The sequence below is a fragment of the Gymnoscopelus braueri genome (genome assembly GCF_963280865.1).
Source record: "Gymnoscopelus braueri genome assembly, chromosome: 1".
NCBI classification, from domain to species: Eukaryota; Metazoa; Chordata; class Actinopteri; order Myctophiformes; family Myctophidae; genus Gymnoscopelus; species Gymnoscopelus braueri.
The window spans coordinates 38,067,184-38,091,106 of record NC_137603.1 but is presented as its reverse complement, the minus strand read 5'-3'; the positions used below and the strand labels follow the sequence as shown (position 1 = coordinate 38,091,106).

Sequence of the window (23,923 nt, the reverse complement as noted above, 5' to 3'; positions counted from 1 at the left end):
ATGAGTGAACCACCACCACAGCGCATAATATCTCCAAACGGACAATACGAAGGAATAAACCTGTACGGAAAACGAATAACACCATTGGATTAAGGGAGGGGAAGACGAGAGAAGTTCGGATGTGGGCCACGGCTTGAAAAGGAACTGCGAGAACGTTCCCTCGGGTCGGTGTTTTCAATGTGGAAACGGTGTCTCGAAGAAGTGTGATGGCAGAAGTCCAGTGAATCGCTGGCCTCCCCCTCCTCTTGTGTTGGATGTCTCGGGGAGTGCATTGCATTGCCATTGGGCTTTATTGGTGCGCCTTCTGACACAGATTTTTATGTTGAAATTTAAGTGTTATTACGTTGAATTCTTAAATTTTCTATGGAGTGCACTTCATCACCATGGACAAACTGGGACTTGGAATAAGAATGGCTAGCTGAGTCAGTAAGTATGTGTGTGTGTGGTTTTTCTTTTTCTTGTCTTTTTTTGAAATTATTTGTTGACAAGTGGTGCAACCAGCTAACTAGCATTATGTGTCATGTAAACTCTGTAGCCTTAAACACTACAGCATGGATGTGGTAACGTAACACACAGCTAGCAGCCCTGGCCGCTCGCTGCACTGGAAGCTCATTGTCTCATTAGAATCTATCTAGCGTAGTCACGTCAGCTCACTACACCATGCTAAATTGGCTACGCTAAGCTAGCAGTTACTGGGAGTTAGCTAACGTTTAAAGGACCATACCGGTGTTATTGCATGTTTAGCCCGTTGAGTTAAGAGTCACGTTTACTTACACCTCTGCCTACAGCTGCCCAAAGTATTCCACTGTTTCCTTACATTTTGGAATGCCCTACCTTCCACGAAATCATTTGGTTTCCATTCATTTCAATAACAATATGGTACAAAAATAACCATGGCATGGAGACTTCAAATTTGCTTGAGACTGCCTGTGCCTGGTATTTCTAATCCAACACAGTAAACTTAATCTCGACTCAATTTCTTTTCTAAGTGTTATAGTTGTGGTAATGCAGTTGAGAGCGTGGGTTGATTTGAAAAGTCTGTTTTTATCAGTTTCCAGAGTTCTCGTACTTTATCTGCATGACTAATATGCACATTTTCAGATATCAGTGGCACAGTTCGATCAAATAGAATCATAAATCAGAAGCAAACTTATTTGTATAGCTTGTGATACATAGGCAATCATACTCTAATGTGCATAATGAAAGGCAAGAAAAAAATACTAAAAGTCAAAAAGCAACTACAGAAATTATTGATGCCCAGTGAATAACTCGAAACAATGTTGTATCAACAAGAAAATAGCATTGATCAACATTTCAATGCAATAAATAGATTAACATTATATCAACGAGGTGAACGAAATGGTAGTCCTGCTAGGATTTCCTGACCACAGCAGGATGTGTGGGGAGGGAGTTGGCTGAGAATAAGGCAGGTGCTGCTGGCTGGCCTGGCTCTTGTTGCATTCTGACAACTGTTGTCGGTTTCTAGCTGTTTTCTGCTCTATTTTCGTTGCTGTCTGCCCAGATAAACTCCAGTAGCAACTAGGGATGCAACGGTTTTCTTTTGAATACCCGACTGTACTGTTCACCATCCATGGTTCAGTACGCACTTGTAAATTGCAGCATTTTCGGTTTTGCAATTAAATTAAATGTTACTACTTGGCATGCATTTTTGCCAAATTGGCACTGTGTATGTGTCGCCTGAGAAAACACTCCTCGCAAGTAAATCTATGGGATTGCTCACCAATAACAGTTGAACTACAAGCATCACAACAAGTTGTGAACCTCTGGATCAGCTGTTTTCGGTGAGCGGCACTGATTAACAAATGAGCAAATCATCAGCCTACTGCATTGACATGTATCAAGGAGGTGTCTGTTCTTGTCGTCTCGACTCGCAGTGACTTGAGCTCGTTCAATTGTAATTTCCAACACAACAGCTTATATAATGTACTGTATGACAGCAGAGAGGAACTATTGTAAGGCTTAGGCAGAGAATAAAACAAAAACATTGACATTTTAAGTGATGTTTTTCTTTGCGAGAGTACCTCCCCCTCACACAAAGGTTGTCAGTAACATAAGGTTAATGTTTCCCTTGAACAAGTGACAATGATGTCATATACTGGAATGCGTTTCAATGGGAAAGCTTTACTTATTGGGAGTGTGCATGCAAAGTTTCACGCTGATCGGTCCACCGGTGTCTGAGATTAACAGCTCACATACAGACTCACGGAGTGAAAACATAATCCCCGCCCCCGACCTGGCATAGATAATTAAACGTATCTCTTCCCACATCTTTTAGCGCATTTGACACACCATCCTCTGTCTGCCACAAAAGTTATAGCCAGATTTTTATTGTTTTTTTAATAGACATTTTATGCTGTTTTACCAAAAATATATTGCATTTGTTAAAGTCCTTATGTGTTTTTAGCTTAAACACATAAGGACACACACACACACGCGCGCGCGTTATCCAAACACGGTAAAGCTTTTCCCGCAATGTACCTGACTGTAGGGAAAGCTTCACTATGCCTACATTGAAAGGCTTGTGTGAGAAAAGCTTCACCTGCGGGGCGGGCAACATCTGTGACATCTGGTTTGTGCTCATCTTTCCTAGTTTCATCAATAAACATAAACTCCGTTCACATTAGATTTGCTGGTAATTGGAAAAAAAATAGGGTCGAGGGATGTGCATGACTATTTATTTATTATCCAATCATCAAATTATTTTTTTCATTATTGTAACTAAACCATCAAGAAAACAAAACCTTCAACAGTGAATTAATTCTGGTATCTTCATGAATTTGTTCTAGTATTGATTAGCCCACTAGCCTTGTACATTAACATGACAACGCTAATGTAGAACAGAAAAGGTATTACACCCATACAAGGCATACTCTAAAATGTAGTTACTATTAGCAGGCTTTTGATGACAGTATAACCTTTGCAAAACAAAATAGAAAATTATAATAACCAATATCCTCAAAAACGGTTATTTGAATAATCAATTATTCTGACCCATGATGAACATGCTAGTGTTGCGCCGATTAAAAAAAGATCAGAACTGGTTAGATTTTTTATTTAATACCAAACCAAACTGGTAATACCATCTTCAATCTAGTGTAGCATTTTTATTGTAATAAATCAATATTTATTTTCATAGTCTTCAAATCTATAATGCCATATTGTCACAGTCAGAGCCACTGCCATGTCTCTCCTTGTCAAAAACACAAATGTCACCGATTGTTGTGACACAATCACTATGTGAATCTGCGTTGTTGATAGATATGAGCTTGTTCATTTATCATTTTATGTAAAGGTTAATCTTGCAGACACTGGATAAGATACATGATGATTGAAACAGCAGCCGCTGGAGTCAAATGTCCATTCACGCTTTGTAAACAACACACTTAATGTCAGTGAAATCTCGTCCTCTTTGTTGTTGTTACCGATTCGGCTCAGAGTCATTCCCTTCTTTGATAGTTATTTTTGTATAGTTTCAGATTGTTTTTGTATTTAATCGTACAACTAACAGCCACAAGTTGCTCTAGCTCTATGCATGTTGTACTTTAGCACAACACACACAACCACAATATTGAGTCGTCTACAAAGCCTGCCACAGTGCAGCCCTACATGATGTCGCTTCCCAACAAAGCCCAGTGCCCGTTTGTAAAACAATCATTCATAGACCGTTTGTAAAACAATCATTCATAGACCGTTTGTAAATCAATCATTCATAGATAGGTAGATGGATAGTATTCATCATGAAATAGCAGGAATTTAAATAGTATTTTTCAGATACAGTGATGTTGAACCATTTTCAATGTAGTGAGTCCTGAGATCCACAATCTTTCAAGTGGGTCCCAGGGAAATTGTGTTACCAATAAAATGTCAGTTTTTTGTGTGTGTGCAAATTGTAGTGTTTAACTTGTATTTGATTCTATATGGTTATATTCATATAGGTTAAAAAAAGTGAGAAAAAAAGTCAACAGATATTCAAATTGTCAAAAATGTCAAATATTCTGATTATTTTTCATTTATTTTTCATAGAAGTGATGCACATAATGCAGGTAAAATAATTGGTGTCTGTTTTCTGCCTGTCACCTAAACTTTGCAATAGTTTATAGTTGTCCACACATGTCAAAAGTCAGTTAAACTCTGCAATAGTTAGGGTTGTCCACCTGTCCAAATCCCCCATGGTTTCATGTTGTTTGTCTGGCACTGAGTCATTTTTAATTAGCATTCACACTGGACAGATACAAAATAATCGCATCGTTTGAATCGTGGGAAATGTGTCACTGTTTTCAACTCAAAGTAGGGTACACACAAATGCACTGGCTCTGGCTACACAGCTGTATTTCATAGCCCATCCGTTTTGGTAAAATAATTGTCATTGTAAGCATTGAGCGGTTGTTTTTCTATGATTTCAACATGGATTTGTTGTTCACAATGTAGTGTTATCAGATATGATGTGTCCCCTAGCAAGCCTGAATTTCGGTGCGGGATTGCAGAAATTGCTCATATTTTAATTGATACTCGCAAATTCAGCACTCAAAATGCAGGAAAATCCCACACATATTTACAGAGATGGAATAGACCCCTTAACAGACAACGTCACACTGATAAGAACCAGTATGCACGCGCAGCCCGGCACCAAAGGAAACCCATTCTGTCATGTCTCGTTGGACGCCTCTCTCTAGCCAACACACAAGAGGAGGTTGAATGTACTGAAACCAGCGCACCCCAAAACAATATGTTGGGAATTGATTGCATGGAATAATCACCTGTGCGTCCAGTCTCAATGTTGGTAAACAAATAATTGGTCTATATAATCAGGTAATGTGACCTCGCGGTGCATTGTGGGCATAGCTGTCGGCATTGCTGTCGTGCAATGAAGTATAAATCAGGCGTAAAACGTACATTGTCTAAAGGGAATCCCACTCTGTAAAGAAAAACTGAATATCAATAAGCAGTGGCGCTAATGTCTCTACTTTTCTTTCCTCTTCTCCAAATATCATTGTTCCATCTGTATTTATCTCCCCCTTCCACATTGCGCCTGTCTGCCTGGTTCTTAATTCGTTCCTATCGATCGATTTCTGTTAAAGAGTAAATGATCTGTTTTAATATCGTTATGAACTTGGCATCTTTGTCCCTCGTGTATTCTGACGGAGGAGTAGCATACTGTACTCTTGGCAAACACAAACCCATGTTTGAATATATACTGTATACTCATACATAAAATCTACATCTGGAATTAATTCTACTGATCCTTACAACAATTGATATTAAAACTGCCCATGCTGTACTAGAGTCTGTCCATCTCTCACCCCCCCCACCTCACTCACTCACTCTCACACTCACACACACACACTTTAAATTGGAGCAGAGCGACAAAATGCAATCTCAAACTGACAATATAAGACCTTTAGTTAAGCTTGTAGTATCCCCCCAAAGTGTATAAATCCCCCCATGTGAAGCATTTAAGGGGGGAATTCCCCCCCATATAGAAAAATGAATTTCAGGCACTGCTGAATCACAGACGCAGGACTCGCAGTGTTCAACATCACTGGATGTGGATATAAAGTTTCATCTTTAAATAACTTTTCAAGAATGCTGCTGCCAGTGCCAACATCCCCATAGTTGATATCTCAACCTTCCATCGTTGATGTGTTCGATTGAATGACACTTTTTTACAGGATTTCCTGAAGGGAAAAAGCTAGTCTAGGGGTGTGCACATGCGTGCTCACTAGAGCTGGGCTCGGGCCGAATTTTTCTGTCCGAACCCGTCCCTAGACCGACCATTAATTATTAATGTGCAATTATTATTTTTTATTTTTTTATTTTTGTAGACACTTTGTTACACTGACACACAAACGTGTTAATGTTACAGCATGCCTGTTTACCCCAATTGAACTTGTGTGGGCTTGAAAATGATCATGAAAAGGCATTGTTTTTGTTAGATTGTTACAGATTATGCTTGCCGTTATCATAATAACATTTCAGTGAGTCGTCCTACCATTGATGATTGTCAATGCAGGCTATTCATCATGATATGGACTCAACTGTTTGTTTTTGGTAGTTTTTAAAAGTTCCCAAAGCCAAATTTAGTTGACTCCTATCATCCACTACAGCTGTGGTGTTTACATCTCAATGCATGTCACATTGCGTTCCCTTCCCGTGAACACAGCTGCGTCGTTGTCAGGACAGCGCAGAGCGTTATCACATAAACCAGGAAGTATATTTTTGAAGCAACAGTGAAAACTCTTTCTTCAAAAAACACAACATGTTTTTGAGTTAATTAGTCTTGAAGGTTTTCAAAAAATAGCCGTCCTTCAAAGCTTAGGTGTTGCTATGTGACACTTAGCGATCTTGTAGATCTTTGCCAAACGTTAACTAGAATGTTGGGATCGGAACAGTGCACTGCGTCTTGTGTTAAAGTGGTTCAAAGAAGCGCTGCGCTACGATCAGTTGAGTGGTGCACACACAACACGCACTCATCTGAACACGCACGTGATGTGTATACTATCTGGCCGGAAAAATGTAATCTTGTCGTAAGTTGTCGGCTGGTCAGGAAGAAGCCTAGCAAAAACCCTGTTATGACCTATGATTCTTTTGGGATGGAGGTTCTTCCTTGGTCTACTGGGAGTGTGGACGTTTCACTCAGATCGGTCCAGTGGCGCCAGAGATTAGCTTTCTCACAGACACACTGACACACACACACAGAGTACACGGGGAGGTGGTTGAATTCGTGGACTGTTACACGTTCTTGGGAGTGCACCTGAACAACGCATTGGACTAGACTGATAACTCAGCTGCCCTCTACAGTAAGGGCCAGAGCAGGCTGTTCTTGCTGAGGAAGCTCAGGTCCTTTGGGGTGTGTAATAGGATGCTGCAGATGTTCTATCAGTCTGTAATGGCCAGTGTCCTCTTCTTTGCGATTGCCTGCTGAGGGGGTCACATGAAGGCTGCGGACACGATTAGCCTAAACAGGCTGGTGAGGAAGGCTGGCTCTGTCGTTGGGGTTACACTGGATGGGGTGGAGGATGTGGTGAAGGTGCATGTACCGAGGAAGCTGGAGACCATCAAGGCCAACCACTCCCTCCACATGGAGATTGAAGAGCGAGCGATAGGAAGGACTTATTCCTCTTCCTTCGTAGCGTTACCGTGTTGTGTGACTCTTGGTAACATCCTATCGGTGTCATCTATAACGATACCTGTGGTTTGTGCTGATGTCATATTTCATAGCTATAGTCTATCTATCTATCTATCTATCTATCTATCTATCTATCTATCTATCTATCTAGCGGCAAACAGAAAGGTCTTTAGTTGTGTTTTAAGATAAATAAGAGTGGCAGCAGACCTGCAGATTTCTGGGAGTTTTTCCAGATATGTGGTGCATAAAAAACTAAATGCTGCTTCCCTTCATTTATTTTAGGTTTTGGGGACAGAAAGCAAACCTTTCCCAGATATCTGGATGGTTCATGATATAGCAAAATCAGAAATATATTGTGGCCCTAAACCATTCAAAGCTTTATATACCAACAGTAGTATTTTGAAATCAATTATTTGACACAGGGAGCACAGTGTAAGGTTTTAAGAACTGGAGTGATATGCTCCAACTACACAGACAACCTGTTAATGTCAGTCATGGGAATATGGAAGTCATCCACTGGTCTTGAGTGCTTTGTGTTGTATGTGTGATTAGGACCAGGTCTGGAGTTGTTTTTATCTATCACTCACTATGGTTGATTGAAATGTGAACGTTTGAGTGAAATCAAATTGTCTACTTTACTGTCTTCCAAGAACAACTATTATTGTTTCAAATATATTTATTGTGAAGCACAGCATAAAGATATGCATTTTCAATTCAAACACTGGTGAAGAACTATTATTGTATAGAATTATTTTAAAGGTCTGCATGATATTGGTTTAAAATAACCGACTATTAAAGACTGAAGGGGGGAAGGATGAAAGCATAGTTTATTCTTTGTTTGATGAAAACATTGCTTTGATTTGAAAATTGCTTAGTAAATATTGGGTGCTGCAGTGCTCCTATTATCAGAGCCGCTTCTATGGAATCTCCCTAAAACAATGCATGGTATGTCTCTCAATTGACTTTTTGAGCAGTGTATAGAAATAACAACACCTCCATCATACCTTTACCATTTAGTGCTCTGTCACTGGCCATTCGTAAGCACAGCTTGCAATCAGTGAATGCTCTATAACTCTGTTGGTCGGTCACGCTAGCAAACAATCACTTGTGCTGTGGAGGAATTTTACATCAGCCCTGCTCCCACCTGCCTCATTACTTCAGTTCCACAGAAAGCACTCACTAACAGCTCCATACAGTGCAGAGGAGCCCATCAACAAACATTTTGCCAACATTTTACTGACACAAAGTGGACAGGCGAAGAGAGAGCTAAAGCCTACTACTCTCTTTGGATAAAGCCTTTCCAGGTCCTTGGCTCTATCTAAACTCCTAGTAGGCTAATTTCGTTGCATATATCTCTCTGTGTGGCTTAAAAAGATTGTATATCAACTTTATGTCAACCATGTAGCTGTTTTCAATAGGGGTACAATGATTAATCAATTGAATTGATTAAAATCAATTACAAAATTATTTGCAAACAAATGTAATCATCGCAAATAGTGTTGTACATGTGCCATAGGTACCACGAAGCAAAACACACTGGCACAATGACGGCGCTCAGGCTATATATACAACACCATCACGTCAAAAACCTCTGAAGCATTTCTAACCTCTGAAGCAAGAAAGAATTGTATTTTACTGTGGCGAGGACACTATAGGCAGAATGAAGCGGTGCTTTATTATGAATAATCTTCTAAAATCTGCTAAGTCATATTCATACTGCAAGGCACTTGCTGATATAAACAGCTCTTCATGTCAGCATTGCACTTGCTGATATAAACAGCTCTGTCAGCATAAGTTCCTGTGGATGTAAAAATCTAATAGTCTTTGCAACCTTTTCCATCCCATGAAACCTACAGTATGTGTGACCAGTGCAATGGCAAAGTCTATAGTTTCCCTAAAATGTGGATATACTCTTTGAAGTTCTCCGCAGCATTGAGTTGTCATTTATCCTTGGGTAACATGGTGTAACCAAGGGAGGGTTTAGGCCTATGTGCAAGTCAAGATTTTAAACTGAACTAATTTTAAACTTAAATTTACTAAATCTCACTTGACCGTGGCTTTTTAATTTGAATAAATATTCAGGGGTTGTATTGTTTTGGTTTGCTTGGAGGCAGATCCATAGGTGTGTAGCATTTCCATTTCCTTCTTTTTAACCTCTTACCGACAAGTCATACAAATGGCAGTTAAATATCCCACTGAAGAAAATCTCAATGGAGATTTGATTGTATATTTATTATCGTCAATCAGGGCTGGATAATTATTTTCTGGATGATCTTTATGGCATTTGTTATTGATTCATCCAGACAAAAGTGAGGTCAGAGAGTAGGAAATGGCATGCATTACAGGTCGTTGTGGTTGTGTGATCATCATTGTTATTGGTTGAGTCAACAAGTCCCCCAGAGAGGTTCTAAGAGCGTTTCTATTTATTTATGTATTTATCTATGCTAATGCAAAGGAATTTTATGTGTCAATGAGTAGGATTAGAAATATTACAGTACAGTATGTCTTGATTTTGGTTGTTGATTCAATAGATGTTTGCTGTGTGTATGCAACAATGGTTGGCCTCTGGCTGACTCTGCAGTTTAAAAAGAAAGTCCAGTTTTGGCAAGTGCAATATTTACCAGAAAGCAACGCTAAGCACAACTCTGTGATATGCAGACTGCAGAGTACACCAGGACAATCTATTTAGCCTAATAGGCTATTGACAGCAGCATACCTGTGATGTGTGTCACTTCGAGCTCTCTAGTAGAATACTTAAAGGGGAATTTCACTTTAAAACACTTAATTTAAACGTCTACTCTGACTTTTGTGTGAACACACCAGACAGTTTTTCAGTTGCTTGATTCAATATTTAGATATTTGCTATCAATTAAGACAAACCAATCAAACTTCAAATTCCATTTTAACCATGTTAGAGTCATTGAGTAATTATTTTAGTTACCGTATTTTCCGCACTATAAGGCGCACCGTCAGTGCGCCTTATAGTGCGGATGCGCCTTATAATCCGATGCGCCTTATATATGTATCAATATTGGTTCCCTTGGTTTCCGCACTATAAGCCGCACTGTCAGTGCGCCTTATAGTGCGGATGCGCCTTATAATGCGGTGCGCCCTATATATGAAAATAATACATTTATTGAAGGTGCGCCTTATACTCAGATGCGCCTTATAGTGCGGAAAATACGGTATTTAGTTATTTTCAATGAAAAAAACTAACAAACAAATTTGTTCCAACATAAACCTGGATAACTACAGAAATTGTGCTTTAAATCAATCCATGGAAGAAATGTATTTGTTTGGAAGTCTGAGGAATCGGATTCCTCCAGGACAAGGAGATTATGTTGTCAGAGTGAGTATCCACTATCCAGTCATCTCATGGCAGCTCACCAGTTGATGACAAACTAAGATAGGATATAGGCAAGCCCACATCCTAAAAGATTGAAGTTGCCAGTGATTTGAAACCTCTCCAGGGGATCTTACAACCTTTTGGTTGGAGCAAATTAGGTCAGATAAATCTAAAGTACCATTTCTTTTACAGATTAGTTAGCCTATTGATTTTTTGTCTTTTTTACCGTTGCAAAATGTTAAATTAAGTATATGCCAGCCTGCTGTTGATAGTTCCAATGACCACGATTGACCCTCTCTCTTCCTAAAGCCTCTCATACAGATACTGTATTTAGTTGTATGCCACACAACTTTGCAACGGGAACATGGATTACGTTATCAATGTATCACCCATTTGTTTTGACAATGCTTGGTTTGGTTGAATTAATTCACCTAGTGACTGAACTATTTACTACCAGTAAATTGAGAGCATTCCAAGGCTTTGGCTGTACTGTATGGAAAGGGGAGGAATACTAAAACGATTTCCATAAGGACTGTTGTTGTTCTAGAAATCAAAACAATGGTATGAACCATAAATTGACAATTACAGCATTCAGGACAAGAGTAGAGCTTGAAAGCTTGTTGAACAGTTATTGCTTTGCCAGAGACTGGTGATCCATCTTATCATGGGACATGAGCCCAGGTTGCAGTCGACTCAACCCAACAGAGATGTTGGAGTGTTACCAAAATTAAAACATGTTTTTCTCTTTTCACGGCATGCAGCATCCATTCTCCTGATTACTGACAGAGCTTGACTGACACTGTGTCAAGATATGATTGGTGGTCGCTGGTCAAGGGAAGATATACCTTTAATAGTTTTACAAATTAAAACGGTTAGACAGGGGAAGGCAGGAGGCATTGTAATATTAGGCTTTTTTTGTATCAGTTTTTAGTGAGTTCGAGTTAACTGTGACAATGTGAATGTCTGAGGGTTGAGTCATCGGGCAGCCATAATTGGTGACAATATTCTCCCCTTTTCTTCTTAGAAATAATAGAAATGGCTAATTATGATTTCAGCCAGGCTTGACAGATGGATGACAGATGTCGACGTCTGATTGGGACAAAATAGTCTTTATTTGCGATATATCGTCATGCTCCCGTTCGCGATAAATAATCGATGCACTGCCGGCAAATATCGATATTTTATTACAACGTGCATGTGCTCTATGGATTCCCCCGGTTGCCACAGAGTACAGTGCTTCATGCCGCCTGCCTGGCTGTGGTGCCGCTATTGAAATAAATGAGGGTAAAGTAGGCGGGAGTAAACAGTGAAGTGAAGACGAGAAGACGAGTGAAAGTGAATGCCAAGAATGAATGGAATGCATGCAGAGAGCGAGCAAGCGAGAGAAACAGTGAGAGAGGGAGAGCGAGAGAAAAAAAGGTGACATCGCATCTAATCAACTTCTAGTAGGTGAATACGTTTATTTGTGAGTAGCGTGGCTCAGTGTAGTGTGCACACGAACGCACGCTTGCACGCACAATCACCCATGTAAAAAAAACACCCATGAATGGAAGTCAGTCAGTCAGTCCACAGCATTGCTCTTCATAGTTTCATAGCATATAAATCCAGATTATAAACCCCCCACTTGTGTTTTTCATAAATACATTTTTCATTTGAGCACAACAACCATGTACTTTTTGTTGGTAGGCTATGGCAAATTGGCTCATGGTGATGGACACTCGCCAATATGGATATACAGATAGTTAATCTTTTCAGCCTCAATGCTGAGCTTCTCAGAAATGTCACCTAAATTGTTGAACGTGAGTGTTGCGTTCAGAACTAATGGATTTCGATTGCAATCAATGCTCCCAAAATAACAAAATCAGCGTCGCATAATCATCATGCCTCATTTTAAGATCTACACACCTACACATGCAAGGTCGCCGCTAGTTCAGGCGCTAGTCCTGTGCGTCTTGGGCAAGATATCATAGCGCTGGCGCAATCAGTTTTGCCGTCTAGCGCTGGCCACAGAAGAAGGCCCTTAATCTTGATTTGAACAAGTGTTTTTAGCAGCCCAGTTAGTCATGGAGCTTAACTCAGTTTTAGTTCTGATCAATCAGCAATCGTTTCCATGTTGGCACTTGGCACTGATTATTTGTACTGCAATTTGTATATGTCACACATTCCTCTTACGACCTAACTACCATGTCAGAATGACAATGCCTTTTTGAAGCCTTGTTTGTTTGGCCAGTCTCTGTTTAGCAGCAGCTGGAACAGGCACAAGGCAGTTTATTTGAGGTTAATGGTTGTCCATGTCCCCCTCTTAGATAGACATTCACAGTGCAGCAACTGGCCATGACATCAATAGCAGTTTATAAGTGAATCAGCAGTAGGTGTTATGTGTTCTTTTATGTAATGATTACAGGCTGCACCTGACTCCCGAATTGAATTGATCAAATCGGATTCACATACGGATTCACACACAGTCAAATCATAAAAAATAAAAAAAACTGAGAGATTGGCCTAGTTTGTTATATTAAGTAACTAATAGTTTGCCAAAAATAGGATATACATCATGATTTATTGGGAGAAACTAATAGTATATGTTAAATCAGACACTAAGCACCCCTACAGCCCAAATGGAATGTTCCTCTACATATTTTTTTACTGAGAGATTGGCAGTCGAATCAGACTGATTTCGAGTTCGACTGCCAATCTCAGTCGAATCAGTGAAGTGACAATTTAAGTACTTTCAAGACCTTTTTAATACCAACAGAAAGAAAAAAGACCATTACTGCATCAAAAGTAATCAACAAACTATAATATAAGTACCGATCAAACATTGGCCAAATTATATAAGAAAGAGGCAAAAATGTTGAAAACAAGCTCACAACGCCTCGCATTGCAAGGCGTTGTGAGCTTGTAGATCTGCTATTTTCACGATTTATCTGTGGAACCGAGTCGAACAAAATTGAATTCCTCAACTCCTACAATTCCAAGTGCTTGTCAGGGAAAGGGGTCCCCGGTTCACATATGATTAGTTGAGAACCACTGATTTAGACCACACTAACCTTAGGGATGGGGATCGTTAACTTTTATACTGATACCATTATTGATACTGCTTTAACGAGCCGAGCCATTATCAATACCACTATCCGTTATTTGGTTGAAAGACGAGATGACAAATTCTTTACAGAACTATATTGCTTTTTATTAGCTTAAATGAGATAAGTTGCCGAATGTTAAATATATTTTGGCCTGTCATTTTTAAACACAACTCTAGGTCCTCCAAATCTTCTTTAGTTTGGCAAAATGTGCAAACTATTGAATAAACTTGTTTGTTGTTGTTATAATACTGTAAGTATCTTGATCTCACTAGGGATGTAAATGTATACCATATTATGGTAACAAACAACGTGTCCACAGGTTATATGTGCTTGCAGATGTGCATATTTTGCGCAGCACAATGCAGCTCCACTCACTAGAACTAGAACTAAACTACAACAATAGAATTATGGAGACTAACCAGCCATGCGTGCGTGCGTGTGTGTGCGTGTGTTCGTGGCACGACCAATACAACTGGTTAATTCAAGTGATATCATGGAAAATAAGTAGCGTTTTCAGTGGAAATAGGGTGAGTTGTGGTACCATTGTAAGCTTAGAGGAAGTCAGGTGCCCAAAAAGAACAGATCTACAACCTAACAATGCCTTGCGATGCGAAACTGTTAGCTTGTAGATAAGTTATTTTTGGAACGCAACTAACTGTATGGAGAGAGCAGAGCAGCTGTCACTGACAACACTGTTTAGAGAGGGACTACAGATTTCACGCGTGCGACCCATTCGCTGGAGGGACCCGTTCGCTGGAATGTTGTAGCTTTTTACAGCTATGTTTATATAGTTTTCCTAAGATTATACATACGTACTCACACACCCAGTATACCTGTATCTAATCAACAGTATAATCCTTTTCATAATTGTTTACTTCAAAGCGGCTGATAGTGTGTGAGGATGGTTCTGAAAAACATTAGTTGAGGTGTGTGCACATTGAATTGCAGTGTGTTCTGTCACTAAATGATCATTGTTACTATAACTGATATAATTGTCACTCTGATAGGCTGCTGCTTTACCGTTGCGAAGATAGACATTATCAAGCCATGCCCCGTGCCCCCCAACAGGGGTTTGATTTCAGAAGTTTTTCAGCCCTCATGAGTTTGCAGGTCTGTCTTCAGTCCACTCAAAATTATGCTAAATATTCCTTGTGTTATTTATGATAGTCCTTGAAAATTGCATATAGAGTAGTATAGTAACATTAACACATGGCAATATACTATAAAGCAATTAATCACTTTTGGCCGGTAAAAAATCTGCCTGGCTGGTAGACGTTAAGCTTGTTCCCTGCTCATACAGCATTCAAAAAACGATTCATTCAACTTTAGGGTTCGACCGGTAAGACTTTTTCATGGCTGATACCAATATATTAGTGATCAAAGAGGCCGCTAGCCGATATTAGGAGCTGATATGCATTTTAAGTAAATACTAAACATTTTGTGTCAACATTTTCAGTAACACAAATTCAAAAACAAAATGTCCTTTAAATGCATTTAAGAATGTTTATCAACTCGAGAAAAAAAAACGTAATGTAAGTGCAGGGAGATCCTACATGTACTAGCATTTCTTCTTATAAACTGAACTGAAATCTTTAATAAATTAAAATAATTAACAAAATAGCTCCCCAAAGGTTGTTTTCCTGTAAAGAAATTATGAAAATGAATAATAAAATAAACCAGTAAAACTTAAGTAAACTGTTCTCTTCAATTCAACTAGGGTGTAAAGCACACTAGTCCTTGTCACCAATAACCCCTCAGTATACTTCCAATTCAACAGCACCAGGTGCAGAAAGCACAGCTAAGTCTCATTCATCCTTCGTCACACGATGGTAGCGCAGCTACTGGTTAGATGAACAAGTTACGTTGCGCATCCCAAAGCGTCGTAATCTGTAAAGTGAGTTGTTGATCCCTAGTGGTACATTTATGTTGCCCTGTGAACTGTGTCTTGCTTTGGTTCGTGTGTGAGCATTGAGCAATGATCTTCCATAGACGAGAGAGAGAGACGAAGCGGGAGAGAAAAAGCAATCGAGAGATGGAGTCAGGCATTATGTTCCAAAGTGAATTTTGTAAATTAATAAATATGCGAGGTGTCTTATTTGAAAAACAGCCTTTATGTTCAGGGGTGCACATACATTTGTTGGCCTAGTTCTCAGGGGAGCACCTGGAGATGTTACTTGGTATGCACCCTAAAATTTGTTTTATATAAAAATAGGTCTTAATGACCAAATAGGAGGCTACAATCCAAGCGTTTCAGTGCTTATTTAGAGCACATTACATAGTTAAGTGCAACAGAGCCATATGAATATTTTTGTGCGCATTTAAAAGCAATAAATTCGTTAAGAGAACTATGACGGTAGACTGCTTATTTTAACTGTACGGGGAAAATCCATCAGACTGCAGACTGAACATGTGTGTAGGACTACAGTTCTGAGCGCAACCATACTATATCAAAGATCTATGCTGCACATCCAGTAATCGATGGTACAAGACAAAATAAATAACAGTAAAGAGAATAGAGAAAAGACGCTGTTGTGTACCTGATGATTGCATAGTAAGCATTTTATTGGAGCTACAGCTCTGTGCAGATGTTTTTTCCTATACCGCAATGTTACTTACTTTAGCCAGCATGAGCTAGATGAAATTAAACACTCACCTAATGCTGCGGAGGTTCAAAGAGTTTAATGCACTCCCAAAGTGTGTACATTGTTTAAGTCACAGGACTTTACAGGAGCATGGCTTTCATATCTTCATGAATTTTAACCTTGGTAAAAAAAATAGCAGATCTACAAGCTCATAGTGCGGCACAAAGTGATGCGTTATGAGCTTGTATATCTGCTATTTTTGAATATGTACTATATAGCTAAATCTAAAATGACACTGCTTTCCCGGTTTTAATGGGTTAATTAATCGTACGACGGTGCTGTGCACCAAAAAATATCAATGAGCTTGTAGATCAGCTATTTCTTTTCTTTCGACTTTGGGTACTGAGAAAAGCCCTATATAAATCTGAGCTATTATTATTATTTTCGGGGCCCACACGTCATACAACGGAGCATAAATTGGGCATTACTTGACTGATTGTTTGTGTGCTCGGATAGCTACACTACTGCAGCCTGTTTGAGTTTGTTTAACATTTAACGTAGTGAAAAGGGCATCTAAAGAGGAATGCACTGCAAAATATGGGTTCATCCTACCTGGTTTCATCAATGCAAAGCTGCTGTGTCGTTTTCTGCAACTGCAAGGAATATAATTTTAGACGGCACCACGAGACGAGAAGCATGGCACCTTTAAAGGTTTTAAAGTTTTTTTTCCACCTGAGACAGAGGCACAAAAGCGCAAGATTGAAGCACTGACAGCAGGTATGTATGCTGCAGCAAGAACGACTTTTTTCATGGCACTCATCGTTCTGCATTGCGCTGCTTGATTGTCTGTGTCTGTACATGACTGTACATGACTCGACAACAAAGTGTAATAACTTGCATTCTTAACGTGGGGATAGATTCTCTATTTGGATATTATAAAAATCTAAAAGAATTGCTCCATCGATTAGAAATTGATAATTCAAAATATGCTCCCCATTGACATCCATTATACAGTGAAGAGGCTCTGGAGTATATTTTAGGCCGCAAACTAACAAGTTAATTCTGACAATACAGAACATCAACAAACCCGGTACTATTATAATTGTTTTTAAATACAATTTCAACTTACTGTGCCGCTGTTACAAGTTTATCCTAAGGGAAACACTGAACACAGAAAGGAGAGAGTGGAAAGTTTGTTTTCTTTGAGCAAGGGGAGGACTGACAGGCAGAGAGGGGATAGAAAACACAAGAAACGCAATATGAAAGGAAGGAACAGCAATTATTAGCCTATATTTAAAAAAAATGCAAGATACACATCATGGCAAAGTCCTATTGGCTCTAGCCTTACGCTGGAGCTGAGTCAATACATAGCAAAGCACAAGCCCAGTGCATCAGATCCTGTTAGGGAATTGTCATACCCCTAACTCCGATATACACTATAGCCTACTACTACCATTTATTAAGATACGTCTATAATGGCTATTATTTATCAACATGTTTGTGTCCTGGTAGCTCAGTCGGTAGAGCTCTTGCCTTTGGCCCACAAGGTCATGTGTTCAATCCCAGGCACCGCCAACTCAGCGTATGAGTAGCACGGCTTGGGTGCGGTAAGTACTGGGATCTGATGGTAGGTGTGGCGCTCCACCTCAGCAATCCATCTCCCAGGGGTCTAGCGCATTGTGACGGGGATAGACTCCCGCGTTATCGGCTGATACTGACAATAAGTCTCTCCCGACCTACTTTATAAGTAGGTCAAGGTTTGCGTTGGGACTAGGGATGTTAACAATTAATTGACTATCGATTAATTGCTGTTGAGAATTTACTCAATTAAATTAATCAATTAACAATTAATGCAAAATGTCCCACCTTTCATAACGTTTGAGTCTGCAAAAATAGGCATATGGCGAATTATGTCAACGTTTGCCAAAAATAGCTGATCTACAAGCTCTACTAGCTTGCTCACAACACATCAGATCATGATACATTGTGAGATGCTAGATCGGCTATTTTTGGTGCACGACACCGGTGTGCAGCTAAGTATAAATCAGACCGTAACCTGAAACCAGAGCGTAGCTCCTCCAGTCAACACAACACAAGCACTCAGAAGCACACTCACTAGCGGCGCTGCAGCAGCCACAGGAGATGGCGACCCAAACACATGGGGATAAAATGAATGCGTGCATTTAGTAGCGTAACATAATGGCCGTCGATAACAGTGATATACATCCATGTGTGCTTTTTAGATAACATGCCGGCGTTGCGTAATCATACACATCAACATCAGCGTTTTACAGCAGTTATCGGTAGTTAGATTCTATAGGCTACTTTTACAATAATAAACATTATTAAGAGCATGGCACGGTCGAGAATGTCACCGCGGTGGTAATGTAATAAAAAGATAACTTGCATTACAGCAATAGCTTACACATTCTTTGACACAATTTGTTAAAGAAAAACCTTACTTAAGTTATGAGTAATTGCTACTTACATCCAGTAATTAAGGAAAACGTGGGTTGGGTTGGTGAGTGAAAGAGAGGGAAGAGAGAGACCAGGTGAAAAGAGATGGACAGAAACTGTATGGGCTGTAATTATTAATTTTAAAGATCAGTAGAATTAATCCTAATGTAGATTTTATATCCAATCCATTATTTAAAACAACAGCGTGCAACAGTGTGCAACAAGTGCTGTACACTCAGTAAACAAATGTATACCAAGAGTAAAACGATAAACAATGGACAGGGTAAAAAACACAGAGGGTGCAACACATAAACACATTGCCTAACGGAAACAGCAACTCTGTCTGAATCATCAAAAGCCAAGGAGTACAAGTGAGTTTTCAAGTATTATTTAAACACAGGCAAGGTTTGAGACTGTCTAACATGGGGTCGAAGATCGTTCGACAGTTTGGCGCTACAGCGTAAAACGATCTGTCTCCCCTGGTCTTCAGCCTTGTTTGTGGGCCTAGAAGAAATGACTGATCAGTAGACTTCAAGACCCTAGGTTTATTGGGAGGTAGAAGCTCTGATATGTACATTGGTGGTGTATATAGGAGTATAGGAACAGTAGGTAGGAGGTCTATGTAGTTCTGTGCCTACATTACATTTGTCCTACTGTCCTATGTACCAGTGGTTGAGATGGTTCCAGGGGCTCCCCAGCTAAATCATTGATAGTTAGGAACCACATGGACCCTTACAGGTCTGTAACTCTTGACAGTTTACAATATTTGTATTTTGTTCTCTGTCAGAGTTATGGGGGTCCATGGCCTAATGCCTACCAAACTGGGGGTCTTTAAAATATAAAAATTTGAGAACCACTGCGATACACTACTGTTCAGTGCATGCCAGCGTCGTACAACAAAGTATGAATATGGAGTGGAAGGAGGGCTCGTAGCTTTGTAGAGAGAGGCAGGCCCAGATGGCCCTGGAGAGAGGGAGAGAGAGTGCACTTCCAGCCAGTCCTCCAGCATTCCTGTTTAGTTGGCGGATTATATTTTAACATTGGGTGACCTGATAGCTGAGTTGTTTGGGTGCATACACAGGCTCTAATGCCTGATGGCGAGTCCCCAGTTAGATTCCCGGCTGGCCGCACCATTTGCTTCATGTCACTCCGCCACTCTCTCTCTGTGTTTGCTGTCTCTCTACGCTGTACCTCAGTAATAAAGGCTTGAAGAAGCCCAAAAGATAATTGTGGAAAAAAGTCGAATCACTTAAATAATGTTAATCCCTGGAATCCTGCCTGAAATGTATGCCCTGCCCGTGCCCTATAGCCCCTTCCTGATTTCATCTTCTCAAACTGAGTAAGTAAAGGAGAAGAATCACCATGAAGAATGCTCAGGGCTTTGTTCCTTGATTCTAAAGATGTAGCCTATACCTAGGTGACTCAGCAGGGTCTCAGGTTTCCTCACAATCTTTCTAGCCATGCCAACAATTCTGGAAAGTTTACTCCTTAAGGCCCCTTTATTAGAGATGTGTAATTGTGATGCAGAACAATTTGTTGTTTCGATGCAATACAATACGATGCAAACGCCTCGCCTCGTTAGCTTGTTATCTTGCAGCTTGCTAGCGGTGGACTGCGGATCCGGTCTGGGGCTGGAAACGTTGAGTGCGTGTATGTGTGTGTGCAAATAACCAAATACAATAGGCGGGCTCTAGACCGGATCAGAGCACTGAGCACTGCAGTAAATAGAATCCACTCTATACCCAATCTGCAAACTGCAATGTGAATTGAATCTAGTCTACTCCTGTTCATTAACATTAAAGCCAAGACAAGACAACTTCTGTCTATACCTCCGTGCAGGATTATATGATCAAGAACAAAAAATAAGCTTGAATGTTTATTTTTTAAATGACATATTTGAGTTTAGTTTTTTTAATTGAATCATACAGTCAGAAGAAGAGAAAGGGTTCCAAAGGTGGAGCTTTTTACTCTTTGTTGTTGTTGCTTTTTGGGCCCTTTTCTCCCCAAAAAGCTGTCATGTCAATGAATTCCTCCCTACACTCATTTGTGTCTGTGTCACACATATGACAACACACACCCCCAGCCCCCAGCCCGTAGGATTACGTGCAGTGACTATTATTACCCTCCCCCAAACACGGGCCTTTGTGTTCGTATAGACACTCGACAAAACCGGATGCACTGCGGTAGATTCCAACCCACAACCTCCGCTGTGGTGGGCAGGCACTTTACCACTGCGCCACTCGAGCGCTCTTGAGTACATTTATTTTGTCTTTGATACCGTATGTAGTAGCCTAATCAGCAGCTGAGCTAAATTCTATAGGATGTATTTTTGAATTAATTATTATTTTATTTCTTTATTTTATTTTAACGTTTCGTTACTCGGACGATTTAATCGATTATGAAAATAATCTTTCGTTGCAGCCCTACTAGTGAACAATGTGCACTGTGCAGTATGTTCAATCTACTCTCAGGACAGTAAATAGTGTGCAATATCAATTCAGTACACTGCCAGTGGACAATGACAGTAACATACAGTGTGTAGTATCAGCTAGGGTTGGGCTAGCCTGGTAAAGCCCCTCCCTCCGGAAAATCTCATTTCCATTTGATTTCAGGAAGTAGTCTGGCATGATCGCCCATTCTGCAATTTTGGCTGTGGGCTGGAGTTGGGTGGGAGTAATACCGTTGACTGACAACCCCTTCAGCCAATCAGCAGTGTTCCCCTTCAGCCAGTGCATTACCACCTCCAGACTAATGTGACGCAACGGGACTTTTGAGACGGCCATGCCCAAAATCGGTTGCCTTATTCGGATACATGTGTGTCACTGCCCGCCCCTGCCGGTTCTCTGAATTTTTATTTTTAAATAGGCTCCGTCATGATTAATTGACCACATATATGAAGTTAAACAACTAAAACTATCTAGGCAAACGATATCTTCAAAGTAAATTTCGTGCCTCAAAAAATAAGTTTGAGAGCGTTTTAAAACCGAAAGTAAGAAGTAAAGACAACGCACAAAAAACAATGGCTGCCGTTCGTTTTTGGTCGGCTGCACTCAGGCTGCACTCGGTTCCATTCGGGCTCACTCGAACTCGCCACCTGATTGGCCAACTTTCGCTGTCAATCACAGAACGATGAGCGACGACGCTGAGATAGGCTCGTCCATTTGGTGAATGGGCTAGAAACGCCCAGACAAGCCTTCAGGCCAGACTCCTTCCTGAAATCAAATGGAAATTAGATTTTCCGGAGGGAGGGGCTTTACCAGGCTAGGGTTGGGCCATGTCTGCTCAAATTTGACATCACAATGGGCACATCAAAACATTGTGATGGATGATTGTGGATTAGACTGGGATCAATTTTCTTTGCTCACAACAAACTTGTAGACCGGCTATTTTCCCTATTTTTGCACACAACCCTAACCCTATGATATAGGGCTTAGGTGGTTAATCAGTCTAATCAATTTAGTCGTTTATAAGAAAATCTTTACGATTTTTCTTTCGTACTGATTGTATATAAAATTATTTATAAAAACGAAACTACATTTAAAACCAATAACCGTAGTACGGTTATCGGTTCTTAATGTTGTTTTTAATATATTTTTGGTTAATTGCCCAGCCCTAACCCTACGTACATTTTAATTGGCTGCATTATGCCCCATAACAGCAGACCCAGCAAACAGAACACCGCGAAGAAGAAACACACCCAGCACTGTCTCAGTAACACAGTGCTAGGCAGTTTAGCATGTGAAGATTGCAGACTTAAAGCTTAGTAGCTACAACAGTATAAGCTAACAGTAAAGTTGGATGATGACTCGACTCTCGAGACGATGACTCGAGACTCAAGTACCGGAACTACAGCAGAGGGAGAGGTCACAGACGAGGCTAGGCTAGCTAGCACAAAGCCCCCAGGCTGGTTGAATCACCTTGCCCTCTAGTGGATGAAATGGTTGAACCTCAATATAGACAAGGTGAGAGTATGTGAGTAAATTAATGTGTGTCGCTTGCATAGGCGCACATACACATCCATATCCATATGTTAGGGGAATATAAATGGGGCTTTAGTCTGCAATTGAGGTTTCCAAACCATGATGGTAAGGTAAGACGTCTTCAGCCACTTGAATTGAATCTCAATGGCAGTGACTGACAAGATATTCTAATCCTTTCTTTCCCTTCCTCAATGTTACTTGGTATCAATAAACTTGAGCTCCTAGATCAAAACCATTAGTCTGAACTCATCAACAACATCACTTGATATTCTGTGAACTGCAATTGAACCCCATTGAGGTCAGAAGTGGTCTCAGTTTCTGGGAAATCTTGGTTTGTGCTTTACTACAATTACACAGAGGGTGTTGGCTGACCCAAAGACTCCTGATTCCCATCACCTGGATTGACTCTGTGTATTTCTATTTTGGTAAGATCAGCTCAAAAACACAATTTGATTACGCCCACATGGAGGTTACTGACTGGCTCTGTAGGCGGAGATCTGTCTTTAAACAGTGAAACAAATGCTCCTTGCCAGATTCTGCACATTCAATTAAATTGTGTTATTGCTGTTTTTATTGTTTTTATTACTCTACTGCAATAAGTTATTGCCCAGCTCAGGGCAGTGCCTCTGTCTCTTTATTGACTAGCTTTTATCATGCCACTATGACTTTTGCACAGAGATGCTCACAATTATTTGAGCTGCAGTCCAAGTCAAGTCTCGAGTCTTGGAGCTAGAGTCCAAGTCAAAGTCTCGAGTCTTTGAGGGGCAAGTCCAATTTAAGTCTTTGGTCACAAGTCACAAGTGTCTTACAGTTATGAGTGTTCTGTCCGATGCATGCAATCCAATCTGCTTAGATTAAAACAGTGCAAAGCTGCTTTGGAGCCAGAAACTCTGTTTCTAAGCCAATCTTGATAGCTATACAACATTGACACATCACAAAAAGAAATTGAAAAAAAATCAGTAAATCACACAGTTCAATTGTTGATATACACTTCTTTGTTTTTTGTACACCCACAATATTTCAGTTTTCAGTTATTCATTACTATACTGTATGTACCATTACTGTCAAATAACTGAGCCATATTGCTATTGTACACCTTCCATTGCAAATTAATTGCTAAACAGTCAGGGCACCTCAAATTCATTATAAGGAAGAAAAACTCAATTGTGCCACTTTTCCTTCATATGGATGCTATTCAGGCACTATGAGTATGTTGGCCTTCTATTTTCTATGGTGCTTATAACATTCAAATACATAACTAAATTGGTTCATTCAATCAAAGCAGCTCTTATTCAAAGGTGTTTGAGAAAGCATCCGGATTTTCT

At 40.1% G+C, this 23,923-nt stretch overlaps 1 protein-coding gene across 3 annotated transcripts in view; it reads left to right on the top strand.

The window, feature by feature from the left end:
• znf609b (zinc finger protein 609b) overlaps positions 1-23,923 on the top strand; it is a 95,948-nt gene continuing 72,025 nt past the window's right edge. For 2 of the 3 annotated variants that reach the window (XM_080435325.1, XM_080435323.1), the window contains exon 1: positions 1-426. The gene's annotated coding sequence lies outside the window, so the exon portion shown is untranslated. Of the gene's footprint in view, positions 431-23,923 lie in introns of all 3 variants that reach the window. The other variant, XM_080435324.1, reaches the window with a different exon arrangement.